At 38.8% G+C, this 19,685-nt stretch overlaps 1 pseudogene; it reads left to right on the top strand.

Annotated features, from left to right (window-relative positions):
* The window catches only part of LOC130980240 (ATP synthase subunit b', chloroplastic-like), a 38,650-nt pseudogene extending 19,168 nt beyond the window's left edge, over positions 1-19,482 (top strand).
* The last annotated feature ends 203 nt before the right edge of the window (positions 19,483-19,685 follow it).

Raw genomic sequence — 19,685 nt, forward strand, 5'->3', positions numbered from 1 at the left:
CAGAAAGGAGCATCTTCTGGGCGTTAAACGACAGAAAGAAGCTCCTTCTGAGAGTTTAACGCCAGAATTACAGCATCCTGGGCGTTTAGAAAAACACCCAGTGACAAAGGACTTCCTGGCGTTCAACGCCAGAAAGAAGCAACAGCTGGGCGTTGAACGCCCAGGAGAAGCAGCAATTGGGCGTTAAATGCCCAAAACATGCAGCATTTGGGCGTTTAACGCCAGAATGGTGGGGAGGAGGTAAAATTCGTTTTTCTTCACAATTTTTCTAATTTTTATGTTTCAATTCATGATTTCTTGCATAAACATGTTTCAAAATATCATCCTTCAATTCCAAAAATTTTAATCCTAATTTCTAAAAACCCTAATTTCTAAAATCCCTTTTTCAAAAATATCAAATGTATCTTAATTCATAAACACAAATCTTTTTCCAATCCAAATCTTTTTTCAAATCTTTTTCAACTCATCATATCTTTTGGATTTCGAAATTACCTCTCCCTCTATTCCTCTCCTATCCTTTCTTTTGCTTGAGGACAAGCAAACCTCTAAGTTTGGTGTGATTTGCCATGATCACTGAGCTAAAACTCATCAAGATCATGGCACCTAAGGGAACAGGAAGAGCAAGGATGTGACTTGAAGGAACTGAAGCGTCAGAAATTATCTCTTGAAGGATTAAGCATCCCACAGACTAGAGGAACCCCCACTTCCCAAAATAAAGGTTGTTGAGTCCTAATCTTTGCCTTAACTCTGTGATAACTGTTCTTATTATGAATTTACCTTAGAAGTTATATATTAGTAGTAGTAATTAGTATCTCTATTTTGATTTTATCTCCAATCAAGTTATAATTTATTTTTCTCATCATCATCAAACATGAATAAAATAGTAGATTTTTAGAATAAAGAGGCAATTTAATTTTTTTGAGTTCTTAATAAGGAAAATTCTAATTATTTATATGTGGTGGCAATACTTTTTGTCTTCTGAATAAATGCTTGAACAGTGCATATTTTTGATATTGAATTTTATGAATGTTAAAATTGTTGGCTCCTGAAAGAAAGATGAACAAGAGAAATGTTATTGATGATCTGAAAAATCATGAAATTGATTCTTGAAGCAAGAAAAAGCAGTGAAAAAAAAATTTTTTTTTACAAAAATAAAAAAAAGAGAGAGAAAGAAAAAGCAAGCAGAAAAAGCCAATAGCCCTTAAAACCAAAAGGCAAGGGTAAAAAGGATCCAAGGCTTTGAGCATTAATGGATAGGAGGGCCCAAGGAAATAAATCCAGGCCTAAGCGGCTAAATCAAGCTGTCCCTAACCATGTGCTTGTGGCATGCAGGTCCAAGTGAAAAGCTTGAGACTGAGTGGTTAAAGTCGTGATCCAAAGCAAAAATAGTGTGCTTAAGAACTCTGGACACCTCTAATTGGGGACTCTAGCAAAGCTAAGTCACAATCTGAAAAGGTTCACCCAGTTATGTGTCTGTGGCATTTATGTATCCGGTGGTAATACTGGAAAACAAAATGCTTAGGGTCACGGCCAAGACTCATAAAGTAGCTGTGTTCAAGAATCAACATAGTAAACTAGGAGAATCAATAATACTATCTGAATTCTGAGTTCCTATGGATGCCAATCATTCTGAATTTCAAAGGATAAAGGGAGATGCCAAAACTGTTCAGAAACAAAAAGCTACTAGCCCCGCTCATCTAAATTAGAATCTGAGCTTCACTTAAAACTCGGAGATTTTATTACTCCTTAAATTCTTTTTATCCTATTTTGTTCATCTAGTTGCTTGGGAACAAGCAACAGTTTAAGTTTGGTGTTGTGATGAGCGGATATTTTATATGCTTTTTAGAGGTAATTTCATGTAGATTATAGCATGTTTTAATTAGTTTTTAGTAGAATATTATTAGTTTTTAGGCAAAAATCATATTTCTGGACTTTACTCTGAGTTTGTGTGTTTTTCTATGATTTCAGGTATTTTCTGGCTGAAATTGAGGGAGCTGAGCAAAAATCTGAGTTAGGCTGAAAAAGGACTGCTGATGCTGTTGGATCCTAACCTCCCTGCACTCGGAATGGATTTTTTGGAGCTACAAGAGTCCAATTGACGCACTCTCAATTGGGTTGGAAAGTAGACATCCAGGGCTTTCCAGCAATATTTAATAGTCCATACTTTGCGCAAAGATAGATGATGTAAACTGGCGTTCAACGCCAGTTCCATGCTGCAGTCTGGCATCCAGCGCCAGAAACAGGTTACAAGTTGGAGTTCAACGCCCAAAACACGTTACAACCTGGCGTTCACCTCCAGAAACAGCCCAAGCACGTGAGAGGCTTAAGTCTCAGCCCCAGCACACACCAAGTGGGCCCCAGAAGTGGATTTCTGCACCAATTATCTTAGTTTACTCATTTTCTGTAAACCTAGGTTACTAGTTTACTATTTAAACAACTTTTAGAGATTTATTTTGTACCTCATGACATTTTTAGATCTGAATTTTATACACTTTGACGGCATGAGTCTCTAAACTCCATTGTTGGGGGTGAGGAGCTTTGCAGCATCTCGATGAAGTAATGCAATTATTTCTGTTTCTCCTTTCAAACATGCGTGTTCCTATCTAAGATATTCATTTGCGCTTAGTTATGGAGAAGGTGATGATCCGTGACACTCATCACCTTCCTCAATCCATGAACGTGTGCCTGATAAACACCTCCGTTCTACATCAGATTGAATGAGTATCTCTTATCTTCCTTAATCAGAATCTTCGTGGTATAAGCTAGAACTGATGGCGGCCACTCTTGAGGATCCGGAAAGTCTAAACCTTGTCTGTGGTATTCCGAGTAGGATTCAAGGATTGAATGGCTGTGACGAGCTTCAAACTCGCGATTGCTGGGCGTGATGACAAACGCAAAAGGATCAATGGATCCTATTCCAACATGATCGAGAACCAACAGCTGATTAGCCGTGATGTGACAGAGCATCTGGACCGTTTTCACTGAGAGGATAGGAGGTAGCCACTGACAATGGTGATTCCCTACATACAGCTTGCCATGGAAGGAGCCTTGCATTTATGAAAGTGAGTAAGCATTATGTTGCAGGGATTCAGAGGACAAAGCATCTCCAAAAACCCCAACATATTTTCCATTACTGCACAACAAGTAACTATTTCACACTCTTTTATTTTTCTAATAATTCCAACTGATAATTTTAATTAATATCCTGACTAAGAATAATAAAATAAACATAGCTTGCTTCAAACCAATAATCTCCGTGGGATCGACCCTTACTCACGTAAGGTATTACTTGGACGACCCAGTGCACTTGCTGGTTAGTGGTACGAAGCTGTGTTAAATAGTCCATTAATATTGGCATACACAATTTCGTGCACCAACTTGCCTCTATGCTGATGGTTTTGAAGCCTCAATCCAATTGAGTTGGACATGGCTTTACAGCCAGCCAAGCTTCAACATACTTTATGAAACACTAGAATTCATTCTTAAAAATTTTGAATAATTTTTTCGAAAACAAAGAATAAATTTTGAAAAATATTTTTGAAAACTTTTTTGAAAAGAAAAATAAAAAGAAAATTACCTAATCTGAGCAATAAGACGAACCGTCAGTTGTCCATACTCGAACAATCCCCGGCAACGGCGCCAAAAACTTGGTGCACGAAATTGTGATCATCAACAATGGCGCCAATAACTTGGTAGCGCTCTCAAACGTGAATCACACTTAGTCACAACTCCGCATAACTAACCAACAAGTGCACTGGGTCGTCCAAGTAATACCTTACGTGATCCCACGGAGATTGTTGGTATGAAGCAAGCTATAGTCATCTTGTAAATCCCAGTTAGGTGGATAGTAAATGTTATGGAGTTTTCGAATAATAATAATAAATAAGCAGAAAATAAAGATAGAGTTACTCATGTAATTCAATGGTGGGAATTTCAGATAATTGTCTGGAGATGCTTGTCCCTGTTGGATCTCTGCTTTCCTACTGCCTTCCTTCAATCCTTCTTATTCCTTTCCATGACAAGCTGTATATAGGGCATCACCGTTGTCAATAGCTATATCCCATCCTCTCAGTGAAAATGGTCCAAATGCTCTGTTACAGCACGACTAATCATCTGTCGGTTCTCGATCATGTTGGAATAGAATCCCTTTATTCTTTTGCGTTTGTCATCACGCCCAACAATCGCGAGTTTGAAGCTCGTCATAGTCATTCAATCCCGGAATCCTACTCGGAATACCACAGACAAGGTTAGACTTTTCGGATTCCCATGAATGCCGCCATCAATTCTAGCTTATACCACGAAGATTCTGATTAAGGAATCCAAGAGATATGCGCCCGGTCTAAGGTAGAACGGAAGTGGTTGTCAGTCACGCGTTCATAGGTGAGAATAATGATGAGTGTCACGGATCATCACCTTCATCATGTTGAAGTGCAACGAATATCTTAGAATAAGAACAAGCAGAATTGAATAGAAAATAGTAGTAATTGCATTGAAAATCGAGGTACAGCAGAGCTCCACACCCTTAATCTATGGTGTGTAGAAACTCCACCGTTGAAAATACATAAGTGATGAAGGTCCAGGCATGGCCAGCCCCCAGACATGATCAAAAGATAAAAAAATACAATCAAAGACTAGACTATCAAAGACGTGTAAAAAGTTCTATTTATACTAAACTAGCTACTAGGATTTACAAAAGTAAGTAATTGATGCATAAATCCACTTCTGGGGCCCACTTGATGTGTGTTTGGGCTGAGCTTGATCTTGGAATTGAACGCCAAGTTGTAACGTGTTTTTGGCGTTCAACTCTGGTTCGTGCCGTGTTTCTGGCGTTTGACTCCAGAATGCAGCATGGAACTGGCATTTTGAGCACCAGTTTACGTCATCTAATCACGAATAAAATATGAACTATTATATATTTCTGAAAAGCTCTGGATGTCTACTTTCCAACATCGTTGAGAGTGTGCCATTTGGAGTTCTGTAGCTCCAAAAAATCCATTTCGAGTGCAGGGAGGTCAGAATCCAACAACATCAGCAGTCCTTTGTCAGCCTTTTATAAGAGTTTTGCTCAGGTCCCTCAATCTCAGCCAGAAATTACCTAAAATCACAGAAAAACAAAAAAACTCATAGTAAAGTCCAGAAATGTGAATTTAGCATAAAAACTAATGAAAACATCCTTAAAAGTAACTTGATCCTACTAAAAACTACCTAAAAAATAATGCCAAAAACCGTATAAATTATTCGCTCATCAGACCCCCTATAGGGTTGTCCCTGTACCAGTTAGTATATAGTAAGGCCTCTCACTTGCCAGTGGAGTTGGAGCACAGAGCATATTGGGCAATACAGCTCCTAAACTTTGATGCCAAGGCTGCAGAAGAAAAGAGGCTGCTCCAACTAAATGAGCATGATGAGTTACGAGCATTTGCTTATGACAATGCCAAGCTCTATAAAGAGAAGACCAAGATGTGGCATGACAAGAAGATAGCCACAAGAGCTTTTGAGCTAGGCCAGCAAGTTTTATCGTTCAATTCAAGGCTCTAGCTCTTTCCCGGGAAGCTGAAGTCATGGAGGTTCGGACCTTTTGTGGTAAGCAAAGTATCACGGTATGGTCACGTGGAACTTTAGGAATAGAATTCTGATCAAATATTCCTAGTCAATGGCCAGAGGTTGAAGTATTATCTTAGAGGCGAGATTGATCGCTAAAGGTCCACTCATCTGCTGACTTAGCAGAACTGACCATCAAGTTAGTGACGGTAAAGAAACGCTTGTTGGGAGGCAACGTAGCCATAGTATCCTTTGATTTCATGCTCAGTTTACTTTTCTTTTTATTTATATTTATCTTTTGATGATAATTCTGTAGTTTTCCTTTGTTTTATATGTGTTTTGTTCATGCAGAGTGATTAAAATAGGAACAGGTGCACTCAGAAGGAATTTCAGACACCCTAGAGGAGTTAGATTCAAGCAGAGTGGCGTCAAACTTAGCCAGCCCAAGTTTGGCACCACATATGAAGCGAATTGGAGCCATTTTTCCCTGGAGAGGTGGTGCCAAACTTGGAAATTCCAAGTTTGGCACCAGGTATGACGTAATTTTGAGGAATTTCTCTTGGAGGGGTGGCACCAAACTTGGGATTTCCATGTTTGGCGCCAGGTGATGCGCACAAGATGCAGGATTTTACTGGAGGGGTGGTGCCAAACTTAGGTTTCTAGAGTTTGGCGCTACCAATAAGAAAGAAAGTGCCAATTTTCACTGTTACGGTGGCGCCAAACTTGGTCCCCCTGGCGTTTGGTGCCACCACTGGCCAAAAAAAGATTCAAGGGTGGCGCCAAACTAGCGAAACTAGTTTGGTGCTAAGAGAAGGAAATTGTTGCTGGGCATGCAGCTCCAAACGCCAGGTTTTTCAAGTTTGGCGCCAGCAAAGTTTTTTTAGACCTCTTTGTCCAAATCTTTTCAATTGTGAAACTGAATCTCTTAGATTCGTTCAACCCCCCACCTTGACAAGTTTTCCTTCCCCAAATCTTCTCCCCGATTCCATCCACACCCTCTTTTTCCATTCCCAATACCCCCACCCTTCGAACGAATCTTCACCCACTAACCCTATCCCCACACTCTATTCCCCAACATATATATATATATATATATATATATATATATATTACAATTTTCTTTTCCCTTTTATTTTATTTTCCTCTTTTGTCCACATTGCTTCCATCCCTCTTCTTCTCTTTCTTCCTCCTCGCTCTATTTTATTTTGCTCGAGGACGAGTAAAGCTTCAAGTTTGGTATTGTCGCTTTGCTTGTTTATTCTCATGGCACCAAAAACCACTGAGACCTCAAGAAAGAGGGAAGGAAAAGAACAGGCTACCGGTTCTTATGATTCAAGGAGATTTGGCTATAAATTACATAAGGAGCATTTTTTGAGGTCACTTTCAAGAGGTCTGTGATTCTGGAAGCGAAATTTGCACTTCAACCGAATGAGTATCTGAAAATCCAGTTCCAAATTCAAAAGCGAGGGTGGCAATTTCTGTGCAATCAGCACACTGAGGTCGGACAATTGATGGTTCAGGAATTTTATGGCAACCTTTGTGTCACAGACAAAGATGTCACTGGAGTCAATGACAAGAACCACCAAAGCTTTGTAAGAGAAAAAATCCTTGACTTCAGTCTAAGGAATATTCGACAAACCTTCCGATTGCCACTCATTGATCACATGGAAGAAGATTCCTACAGCGAGAGGGTAAACCGAGATCAGTAATTAGATCAAGTGCTCGCTAATATATGCATTCCAGGGGCCAAGTGGAGAATAGGTTTGGAAGGGAGACCGTACCAACTTAAGAGCAGTGACCTTCTTGCTTTGGCTAGGGGATGGCTTGACTTCATCCGGAGGTCTCTCATGCCCACTAGTAACCAGTCCAAATGCATTGTGGACTGGGCCATTATGATTCACTGCATTATGAAGGGAGAGAAGGTGGAGGTAGAGGACATCATTAGACAACAAATTTATAGCATTGCCTCCAACTCCTCTAAGCATGATAGGCTGGGCTTCCCACATCTCATCTACCACCTATGTGACATTGCTAGGGTGAAGGTGGATCACGATTTCCCTATTCCAATTTAGAGTCCTATCACTAAGAAGAATATGAAATAGGTCAGGGAATACTAGAAGATTCACAGAGGAGAGCAAGCCGAAGAAAAGGCTCAGCAAGACCAGCCTCCCTTGCCTCGGGGACAATATTTTCCACCTCAGGAGTACTGGCAGCAGCTCACATCCTCTCTTGAGCAGATGAGGATGACACAGGATAGCTGCTGGGAGCAGCTTACTTCCTCCCTTGATCAGATGAGGGCAACATAGGATATTCAAAATACTCTTCTCCATCAGTTGCCAACAAAGCAAGAAACTCAGCCCCATGAGCTTGTTCAACTAAGACATGACTTTGGGCTCTTGAGAGGACCATATGGACCACAGCCTAAGCAGAGAGACCCCCACCGTGGCGACTGAGGTGGTTTAGTCCCTTTTCACTTCCTATTTTCTTTCTGTTCCTATTATGTTATATTCCTATTTTCTGTTGCTTTGTTTATTTTGTTGCATGATCTTTAGTATTTTCAATTCCTAGATTTTAGTTTAATTCTATTGTTTGTTTTTAAATTGAAAAAAAAATGTCTCATGTACCGCTCACTGAGCTTGAATTTAAAAAGAAAAAGAAAAGAAGCGATGTATTGAATGAGAAATTGAGTTTATTTTTAAGAGTAGTTTTATTTGCTTAAATGTGGTAGTGTTACCTGTGACTTTGAATGAATGATATGAACAGTGCATATTTGAATTTAAATCAAAGGATGTTGATGCATGAGGAACAAGAATTTAGGGAACTATTATAAATTCTCCAAATTAAATAAGAAATTAATCCTTGAAGCAAAAGAAACAGCAAAAAGAAAAAGAGAATAAAAGGTAAGGTCCAAAGCTTTGAACATCAATGGCTAGGAAGGTCAAGTATGATTAAAACCTCAAAAGAGTTATTTTCCTAGCCATATGCTTGTGGTGTGAATGTGTCAAGTAATCCTTGAGACAGAGCACTAAGAGTCGAGACCAAGTGCAAATACAGAGCATGCTAAAGGCTTTGAGCACCACTATCTTGGAGCAATTAAAAGAGAAATCAGAACTCAAAAGAGTTCCCCAGTTAAGTGCTTGTGGTGTTTTCTGTGTCAAGTAAAGCTTGAGACAAAATATTTAAAGTCACGGCTAGCCTCAAGGTGCAAAGCACTAAAGAAAAGAAAATTATTGTGTTCAAGGATTAATCCGATGTAAAAAGGCAAGAGAATTCATAATATTATCAGGATTCTAATTTTGAATGACATTGACATTCCTAAGATTCAAAGGATAGTGAGATGCCGAAACTATTCAGAGTTTCAGTGTTATTAACTCCACTTTGAGATAGACAGGAGCTTAATTGAGCACTCAACTCTCATACAAATTCATATCTTAAGTTGATATTAGTTTTGGTTGCTTGAGGACAAGCAACAATTCAAGTTTGGTGTTGTGATGCGTGAGCATCTTTTCTATCTTTTTCTAGTGAATTTGCATTCGAATTTGTTAAGTTTAATCAAGATTTAAGTATTTTTAAGCCACCATGATGCTACTTTGAGTTGTGTGCAATTTGGTTTATTTCAGGTAGTATTCGGGTGGATTTGACAGAGTTTAGAAGGAAGAAATGGAGCCATTACAACCCCAGGAGTGGCAATCTCCAAGTTTGGTGCCAAGATCATCACAAGCTCCCCATTCATGCTGGCATGGTGGAGCCAAAATTAGGATCTCCAAGTTTGATGCCAAGATCAAGATAAAGCAATAAGCACACGCGGGCCATGTTTGGCACCAGCTTTAGGATTTTGTGGTGGTCCCCATGTCTCCACGAGCTAGCAATGAGATCTTCAAGGACTTTTTGATTAAAACTTTATATTATTTACTATAGAAAAAGATATTATTTAGCTTTAGAAAATATATTTTACATTAATTAGGTTAGATATAAAAAGGAAAAAAATTCAGCCCTTCGGGCTCTCTTCTCTCTTATGCACCACATTCTACACTTTACACTTTGAAACTCTTGTTTTCTCTCTGAGCCATCAGTAACTAAACCTCCACTATTAAAGTTAAAAACTCTATTTATTCTATGGACTAATACTATTACTCTTCTATTTTAATTAATGTATTGATTTCAATTTCAAGGATTTGTTTTCATTTTTCATCTTAAGGATTTGGGTAGATCGGAAGAATAACCCTTATTCTAATTTTGTTCTTGTTAAATCTTGGAAAAATAATTTACTTGAACAATAGTTTGAAAATAATTTCTCCTAAATAACTAATTATCTATACTTAATGGGATACGTGACATACAATCCTCTTATATTTGGGTAATTAGAGTTTTTGTGGTTGATAAAGTAGAATTGGACTTAAACCTCTAATTAAAATTAGTTGACCAAGGAATTGGCGATTAACTAGGTTATAGGAGACTAAATTACTAAGGAATTCGGGTTTACTCAAATATAGTTTGTCATGAATTAAATCTTGCATGATTAAAGTAGTTGGTAAGAAATAGAAATTCGGAAAATAAACAACTCTGAAACCTTAACTGTCTCTCATATAATCTTCACAACCCGTTTACTACTTGCTTTCTAATTCTCTGAATTTACTGTTTAATGCAATTAAACCCTCAAAACATCATTTTCTACTTGTCTAACTAAACAAATCACTCAATCATTGTTGATTGATCCATCAATCCTCGTGAGATCGACCCTCACTCATCTGAGATATTACTTAGTACGATCCGATGCACTTGCCGATTAGTTTGTGGATTCTGAATTTTGTACTACGAACCTTGAGGATAGATGGGTGGAAAGAAGTAGCTATCATTATAATGGGATTTCACTATTTCTTTCCTTTGTCTATCCTTCACTCCCCACGGTCCTCCGACCTACCGTGAGTGTAGGTGAGGGACTAAACGTGAGTTCGGTCACGATCATCATCCCTACTAGGACTCTTCCTATGGTCTTCTGACCTCTTCATGGGAGATCAAGTTCGTAACAGGCTTGGATGAGAGTCCTGGCTATGTTTAGGATGATAACAGTCTCTTGCTGCCAGTTCCCTCTCCAAGTTTTGCATTCCGTGTCTGAGCTCTTTTATAATCCGAGAGCTATCACTCCCAATACCACCAAACGGGTGTTTCTGAGGAGACCAGATGTGGGTAGTGCCCTGGCGAGACGGGGACCTCGGACGTTCCTGTGAGGTCCCCAAACTCACCTTGCTCCGCAGACGGGCTCCTTCCCTCACTTGTACCTCTTCTGTACGAGATATGAGCTTCATAATTGGGTCAGGTTCCCACAGACGATGCCAATATTCAGTTGCTCGTTGGATTAATGGATCGGATAGACGTCAGGTCAAGAGCAACGGGTTGAGTGAGGTTGTTTCTGGACCTGGCCGTGAGTTTTATGGAGAGGTGTTATTCCGATCGTCTGTGGGTCGGCAGGTGGGGCCACCTACAAGGACACTCTGATGCTAAAGTAAGCATCCGTACGATGAGACAACTAATTAGGGTAGAATTAACTTACCTCTAGGGAGGGGTAGGTCCCTTCCCATTTATACCTTGTACCCAGTTGGACCCTTTGACTTGGGCCCATTCGTTTGGAAATTTCTGCCAGCTATCCAGGTCTTCATTCAAGAGAGAAATGATGTGCGGGTCACCTTCTTGTCGGGTCGAGGCCCTATCGGGTCAGCAGCCCACATGTTGGACCTCTAGCCCTTATTGGGCTACGCCGGAATAGCTATATTCCAAGAGTAATACCTAAAGGAAAACAAAGACGAATTTTCATAAAATTTATACAATGCATGCCTAATTGAAATCTTCAATTACTTATGGACAATCCCGGATTGATAATTCATAATCATATATTATTTCATAGAGTAAATAATTATTTTTTATCGTAAAAGATTCAGACGCTGACAAAATTGATCTTGAAAAATGAAACTAAAGTTATACCCATACAAGATAAGTTTTATTCGACAAAAATGACCAATAATTAAAGCTTTTTTTCATAATTTCATAAATATCCCTTTCCTTTCTTTTTCATTCCCTAACCTTAACCTTAACAATTTAACCACCCCTCCCTCCTCTACCTTCTATCCCTCCACCATTCTCTGCTACCACAATCTCTTCTGCCGTCACCATCCTCTTCACTCTCCTCACCCTTCCTTTTCCTTCAACTATCACCAACTCCAACACCACTACCACTCCATTTTCTTCTCCACCCCAACTACCTCTCACCACCTCCCCCTCCGCCCTCGTCTCCTCTTTATACTGGCAGCCACATCGCTGGCACTCGTGCCTCCGTCACTCACGAAGAAGATCGAGAAGGCAACACTCTTTGACTTCATTCTGATCCTTCCAATCATCATGGTTGAGTTCTTGCTCCTCATGGTGGCATTAGAAAAGGTGTACTTCACTCCTCTAAAAAAATTCATGGATGAGAGAGATGCAGCCATTAGGGAGAGGCTGAGCAGCGTGAATGACACGTCAGAGGAGGTGAAGGAGCTGGAAGAGCAGGTCATGGCCATGATGAAGGTGGCAAGGGCGAAGATATCAGTGGAAACATTGAATCAAATGAAGAAGGAGACACAAGCCGAGGTGGAGTTGAAGATTGCAGAAGGGAGGAAAAAGGTGGAGGTTGAGCTTTAAGAGGCTTTGGCTAATTTGGAAAAGCAGAAGGAAGAAACCATTAAATCTCTTGATTCTCAGATAACTGTTCTTAGCCATAAATTGTTAAGAAGATTCTTCCTTCGGTTTGATTAAGCTTTCTCTTTTGATTCAATGTACTCACAAGAAGAGTTGAAAATATTGTAACTTTTTCCTATTTGAGATTTGTGTATGTAATAATATGTCAAAAAAGATTGGGTTATCTGTTTAGTGTAAGAAGTAAGAACTAAAGTCTTCTTGTGGATCATCTCATTATAGATTGAAGGTCTTGAATTACATTTTTTAATTTTTGGATAAAAACTTATTATTGCATACAATTCTAAGAGAGGGTGAAGATGGTGGAGGGGATGGTGACAGTGGAAGGGATTATGGTGGCAGAGAAGGATGGAAGGTAGGAGGAGGGAGTGGCGGTTAACTTGTTAAGGTTAAGATTAGAGAAGGAAAAAGAAAGGAGAGGGGTATTTATGAAATTATGAACAAAAATTTAATAATGAGTAAAGTATCATTTTTGTCCCCAACGTTTGGGGTAAGCCCCAAAGTTGTCCCTAACGTTTCAATCGTCCTATTTACGTCCCTAACGTTTCAAAATTGACTCAATGTTATCCTGCCGTTAGGGATCCGTTAACAGAATTGACGACGGGACAAAATTGAGACGATTTTAAAACGTTAGGGATTTAAATAGGACGAAAACATTGGGGACAAAAATGATACATAGAAATAATTTTAATTTTATCCTTCAATAATATTAATTTTTTACTATACATAGTATTCAATTAGTTTTTTAATCACATCTAAGTAAATTACACTTAATCATATTACTTTCATCCTAAATAAATTAATTTCTTTATTTTACTCTTAAAGATTTTTGGTTATCATGAAATGTTTGTAGAATGACTAGAATATAAACTTGCAAAAAAGAAAAAAATAATATATATACAATAAAATATAAATTATACCTTTTGTCTCTAATGTATCAAAATTCTTTAAAATTATAAAAAAATAAATTTATTTAAAATGAAAGTAATGTCATTAAGTATAATTTACTTAGATGTAATTAAAAAATTTATATTATTAAAAGATAAAATTAAATTAAAATTTATTTTTATGTATCGTTTTTGTCCCCAACATTTTATTCCTATTTAAGTCCCTAACGTTTCAAAATTGTCTCAATTTTATCCCACCGTCAATTCTGTTAACGGATCCCTAACGACAGGACAACATTGAGTCAATTTTGAAACGTTAGGGACTTAAATAGAACGATTGAAACGTTAGGAACAACTTTAGGACTTACCCCAAACGTTAGGGACAAAAACGATACTTTACTCTTTAATAATTTATCATTTTTATTGAATGAAACTTATCTTGTATAAGTATAATTTTAGTTTCAACTTTTTATGATAATTTTTATCAGTGTCTGAATTTTTCATTGTCAAAAAATTACTATTTACTGTTATTTCAAACAACATGCTATGTATACATCAAAAATATATAATAACTTTTTTCATATATTACTTTTATATTTTAAACTCATAATATTTTGACATCAAATATGTTGATGTAGCACATTTTGGTATTAGTTTTTATGAGTTTCTCTTTTAAATATTATTTATGAAAAATATTATATATTGACTATAAAATTTGTTCATAATTAATAATTAATTATAGTAAAATTTGTCAATAATTTCAATATTTTTAATCATAACTTTTTAATAATTTTGTCAATTCTCTTTTAAATCCATATACAGTTGAACATTATATATTTATAGTTCATGAGTAAATGTGTAAATATTCAAGATTCAAAATCTTTTGTTTAGTTTTTAATTTGTTTTTTTTTCTTTACTTATTTCATATAATAATAATTTATTTTTTGATTTTTTTTAATCGAAGTTAATCCTTTTAAAGTAGAAACGAGAATTCATCATTTGTTATTATTAATTCACCCATATTTTCATTTCTTTAATTATATAATGATTATTCTTAAATTTGATTTTTTATTTTTCATTTAGTCTTCGAATGTGCTTGTATTTTGTTATAGCCACTCTATGTTTTATTGTTTGAAAAGATTTGTATTCAAACATATTCAAATTTATTCAAATATTATATCTCTGTGTACGATAAGAATTAATGTATTTGTTTGATTTTTAATTAGATTTGAGTATAAATACCTTCTCTAAAGAGATATATACATTTATAAATAAACTTGTATGTTTTTTAAGGTGCATGTGATTCGCAAGTTCAAAATATTAACTACGATATGAACTGTTACGTGTGTAACCTGAACTTAATGGATTAGACTTGTAAGGTTGGTCCAAATGTCAAGATGTGATGGTCTCTGACTTGGTTTACGTCTGAGAGCCGCCGTCCGACTTGAGTGTATGAAAGAATGGGGGTAGTACCTGCAAAGACACTCCGATGCCTAAGTCAGCAAAGGATTCTAGCAGGTTTAGAGAATATTGAAACTTGGAGATACCTGAGAGGTGTCAGAGTATTTATAGTGGTGAACTAATAACCACAGTTGGAGTAGTTTCACCTTTTCAGGTGGATAACCATCCCTTTATCTTAGGAAAGTTGAGATATGCCTCCTGAAAGTGGGTTGAGAGATTTTAGAGGCAGTTACTTATTTGAATAAGGGTTATCTGCCAGCTAATCTTCGATCCCGACTTCCTTAAAGTGGAGTGCGTGTTGAACCCGACCTCTTCTGAGGAGGCCGGTGAGTAGCGAAGGCCAATCTTTGGATTGGGCCTTTTTGGCTCATTTGGACTTGGGCCCTAATGTTGGGTCAGGGTATGAACAGTGCCCCTACTTGAATCCAATCTCTTTTAGGTATGAGTTGGATTCGAGTATTTGAACTCGGGCTTGTAGCCGATGTGAAGTGAGAACCGACGTGATTTTAAAAATTTTCAACAGTTGCGTCTAATCAAACGTCGCATCTATTAGGGGTTTCGTATTTACACGTGGGGAGCAGTTACTTTGGTAACAGTGCATATCTTTAATGATAGCCTCGTTTTACTGTTTTTCCCCTGGCGTATTTATAAATACTTTTCCGTCTCTTTCTTCTGTTTTTTTCATTTTCTGGAATCTCTTACCCAGAATCCTCATTTTCTCAAGGAGAAAGCTTTTTCTCTTCCTTCTTGGAGTGCTTCACTGTTGTTCCTGCTTGCTTTTACCTCCATATACAAAGGTTAGCCTTCTCCTCTTCATTATTGAATTCTCTACTTTGTATTTTTAAAGGAGTTTTGGCGTGTTCATAGCGAGTCTATCCATAAGCCTAGTGATTCTGCTTTATTGTGGGGCTTGCTTTGATCCTTTAGGGTCACTGTGTTTGATCTCCTTTTCGTTTTTCTTTGTAGGTCTCGTTGTCTTTTTACCTACTTCTTTTTACTGCAAAAGATGTCTTCTCTCGAGTTTCTTTCACAATGGATGGATGTTACTGTTCTTGGGGAAGAACCCCTAGTGGATACCAACTATCTCTCCAAACTTCATGTTCTTCATAGGATTTGCCTTTTAGAGGAGGATGAACTTAAGTACAAGTTATTGGCCCCAGGTCCCGAAGACCGGGTTTGTTTTGGGAGGGCTACCGATGCTGACCCTCATTTCTTTTTTATGTATGAGAGTCTTTTCATCCGTCTGGGTTTTTTTTTTTACCTTTTTCTGACTTTGAGATAGAGGTTTTGAACCATTGCCGAGTTGCTCCCACTAAGCTCCACCCCAATTCTTGGGATTTTATGAAAATTTACCAGCTTGTTAGTCGAGAGCTGGGCTTCCCAACCTCTTTGAAGATCTTTTTCTATCTCTTTCATATGACCAAGCCTTTCAGTGGGCAAAATAATAAGCAATAGTTGATTTCTTTCCGGGCCATTCAAGGTTAGAAAGTTTTCTCCATTTTTGATAAATCTTTTCATGATTTCTAAATCTTTTTCTTTAAAGTTCAAGCCGTAGAGGGTCACCATCCCTTTTTCCTGTACAAAAATTCTTCTCCCCGCTTTCCTCTATACTGGTTAGAGGCTTCTCCTATGGAGAAGTATGGTCTGGATGACTTAGATGAGGTTGAGGAGGCTGTTGTAGGATTCTTCTGAGAAGTTTGGGGAAGGGTCCCTAATCTGGACACCAAGGAGTTTCTTCAAGGGTCTTCGAGTTTTGTGCGGATCCAATTAGGTAGCTTTGTTGTCGATTTAGATACCCTTCCAACTTGTAATCCTCCTATTTGCTATTTCCTACTTTTTCCAATTTGTAGACTAATTCTTTGTTTTCTCCTTTTTTAGAAATGGTGAAGAAAGGTTCTAGCTCCTCCTACTTGAAAGTCCAGGATGCTAAGAGGAGGTTTCGGGCTCGGGTCAATGCCGCCAGGGCCTCCTCCTCCTCCTCCTCATCGTGATCTGGGGAACTCTTCTCGTCCCATTTTAGTAACTTCTGGTCCTGCCTCTTCTCTTTGTCCCCCCATCCAAACTCCTCCTGCACCCGAGAAGAAGAAGCGCAAGACTTCAGAGTCTTGCTCTTCTTCTTCTGAGGAAGCTAATTTTGATGGCCCTAAGTTCGTTCGGAATCACATCTATCCTCATACGCGAATTAATATGGATGATGCTTCCATTCAAAACCATCTTAATATCTTAGTTCAGGAGAGTGTTTAGGCGGCTGGAGTATGCACGAAGCTCCTTGATATTTTGGAAAAAACTCCCCTTAGCTCTTTGGGCTCAACCCAAAAGGTTGAGGAGTTGGAAGGGAGAATTTTCCTTTATCAGGAAGAGGAGAAGAAGCTTAAGGAAGAGGTTGCTAAGCTGCAGGAGGAGAGGACCCGACTCTAGGAGAGGGAGAAGAGGTTGATGGGCTAGTGTGCCATGGCGGAGAGCCTGAAGGAGAAGGCGGAGCAGAATTATGTGAGGGTCTTTACCGAGAACATCAATCTCCAGTGGGAGTTGGAGAAAGGTCGAGAGGCTTATCAAAAGTTAGAGGACTCCATGGCGGAGAGCTCGGAAGAGGCCTGGAGAATTTTTAAAGAGCAAGTCGGAGTGATTGCTCCTGGCCTGGATCTCTCCCCTCTTGATCCTGATAAGATTGTTGTGAACGGGGCTATGTTTCTCCTCCCCAACCCGAGACAGACTCTGAGCTGAAGACTCGTGGCCAAAGAATTGTGAGTTTCCTTCTCATGAGGAACAACTGGAGGGGTCTCAGCCGACGTCTCTGGATGTTCCGACCCTTGCTGCCGAAGAGACTACTCCGTCCTCCCCTGCTGCTGATCCGACTTTTCTCCCTTCGGGTGACTCTTAATTTTTCTTCTTTTAATTGAATTGAGCTATTTGGAGCCCGACTTGTGGGCCCCTTGTTGAACAATTTTTTCTTTTGTTGTTTTTGTGATGGTTTGTTATTGACTTTTCTGGCCTGTTATGGCCATTAACTAAAAAGTTACTTCATTAATCTGCCCTTTTTGGATAAGGGCTTTTAAGAAATATACTGCGTGCCTATGCTATTGCCATATTTTTTTTGCTAGATTTCTTATAGAAAACCTCTATTATCTTTTTTCTCTGAAAAAACCTTTTATCCTGCAGGCTGTATTTTGTCTAAGTTTTTGGATTTTTCAAAGACTTGAGACAGTTCCTGCCTTTTTTGAAGTTTTTTCCTTTTGATCTCTTTTTGGTATTCCTTATGAATTCAAATTTTTCTTAGTAGAATTGTTCATAACTTACGTTATTTTCGCGATACATTTTAATTCTTCTCAGTTTTTCTGACTTATTGGTCGTGATATTTTTGAGTTATCATGATCTACTTGTATAACCTCTTTACGCCGACTTGTACCTCGTCGTTTTATCCTGACGACCACTTAAGTCAGTCACGGGATTTTCACGTTTTGTCGAGCTTAAGTTCGGCGCGTTTTGTAGAAAAATGATAGTAATTTAAATGGAATTTACAAAGAGATGTAGAAAAAAGATCTTTATTTATTCATAAAGGTACTTTTTGCTACTAAGGGGTTGAAAATTGTTGCCCCTTAGCATCCACTTTGATGCCTTGTTAAAATTCCCTTCAGGAAAACCCTTCTTTTTGGGAAAAAACCATGAAGTCGGGAAAAAGATTACATCAGGGAGTGGAGTTCGCTTTTAACTATAGTACCTTTTCATATTACAAGCATGCCACGACCTAGGTAATTCAGTGCCGTTCAAGTCGGTAACCTTGTAGTAGCCTTTTCCTAGGACCTCATTAATTTTGTATGGCCCTTTCCAGTTGGCAGCAAGCTTTCCATCCCCAGACTTGTTAACTCCAATGCCATTTCTGATCAAGACCAAGTCGTCCGGGGCGAAGCTTCTTCGAATGACTTTTTGTTGTATCTGTTTGTCATACTTTGCTTCAAAGTTGCTTCTCTTAACTGGGCTTGTTCTCGGACTTCGAGGAGTAGTTCGAGTTCTTCTTTGTGCCCTGTATATTGCCAACCTCGTCGTAGAAGCTTACCTTTGGACTTTGCTCATTGATTTCAACTGGTATCATGGCTTCTACGCCATAAGCAAGTCGGAAGGATGTTTCTCCTGTCGCAGACTAAGGTGTGGTCCAAGCCCATAGTACTTGAGGGAGCTCCTCAACCCATGCTTCCTTTGCATCTTGCAACCTTTTCTTCACCCTGCCAGTATAACTTTGTTGGCTGCCTCGACTTGTCCATTTGCTTGTGGGTGTTCTACCGAGATGAACTGATGCTTGATCTTCATATTGGCTACCAGGTTCCTAAAGGTAGAATCGGTGAACTGAGTGCCATTATCCATCGTGATGGAGTGAGGTAGCCCATACCTTGTGATAATGTTCTTGTAGAGGAATTTTCGGCTTCTCTGGGTGGTGATGGTGGCCAATTATTCTGCTTCGATCCACTTCGTGAAGTAGTCTACTCCCACTATTAAGTATTTTACTTGTCCAAGCGCTTGAGGAAAGGGTCCCAACAGGTCCAATCCCCATTTTGCAAAAGGCCATGGAGAAGTTACGCTTATGAGCTCTTCGGGGGGAGCGACGTGGAAGTTTACATGCATTTGGCATGGTTGAGACCTCTTTACGAACTCAGTGGCATCTCTTTGCAAGGTGGGCCAGTAGAACCCGACTCGTATGACTTTCCTAGTCAGAGACCTTGCTCCGAGATGATTTCCACAGATACCATTATGGATTTCTTCCTAGACTTCTGTCGTCCTTGAGGTCGGGACACACTTCTATAATGGTGTTGAGATCCCCCTTTTATAAAGGATATTTTTCAACAAAGTACTTCCCTCTAGATCTTCTTAGGCTCTTTTTCCTCTTTGGGTAGGATGTCGAATTTTATATATTCGATTAGTGGGTTCATCCATTCGAGGTCCAATCCGGATACTTCAAGGACATCTTGTCTGCCCTCTGTTTTTGTAACTGAGGGTTCTTGGAGAGTTTCTTGGATTAGGCTTCTATTATTCCCTCCTGGCTTGGTACTAGCTAGCTTGGAGAGGGCGTCTGCT

This window comes from Arachis stenosperma, chromosome 1 (assembly GCF_014773155.1).
Source record: "Arachis stenosperma cultivar V10309 chromosome 1, arast.V10309.gnm1.PFL2, whole genome shotgun sequence".
Classification (NCBI taxonomy): domain Eukaryota; kingdom Viridiplantae; phylum Streptophyta; class Magnoliopsida; order Fabales; family Fabaceae; genus Arachis; species Arachis stenosperma.